The following is a 491-nucleotide window of genomic DNA, read 5'->3' on the forward strand; positions in this document are numbered from 1 at the left end:
ACTTTTAGGTTTGAAAGACATAAAATGTCAGCAGATTTTGAATATGCAATTTATTTCTGACATGAAGAGGTGAATTCCACCTTACAGTATGACAATCACTGCATCTCGTCTAATATATATTTGGGTTGATTGTAGTGATAGATATCTGGCGTCCTTTTCATTATCCGTAAATGCCTTGGCCATGACGAGCACCGAAGCCACGGCTGTGACCCCTGGCAAAGGCTTGGCCATGAACCCTTCCAACTCCATGGCCCCTGTGGAAGCCATGACCACCTCCGCCATGAAAGCTGCCGAAGCCAGCTGGGTCAGCCTCTGGGTCGGGGTGAGGCATGGCGCTGGCCCAGCCGATCAAGCCAGACAGGGTCACCAACACGACCAGAAACAATGACAGCTGTAAGGAAGGGATTGTTAGGATATTTATTATTGGATATTTGAAATAATAAAAAAATCCTGGATCACTTGCTTGCATATTTACGCAAAAAAAAGTTCAT

Source organism: Penaeus monodon, chromosome 29 (genome assembly GCF_015228065.2).
Source record: "Penaeus monodon isolate SGIC_2016 chromosome 29, NSTDA_Pmon_1, whole genome shotgun sequence".
Classification (NCBI taxonomy): domain Eukaryota; kingdom Metazoa; phylum Arthropoda; class Malacostraca; order Decapoda; family Penaeidae; genus Penaeus; species Penaeus monodon.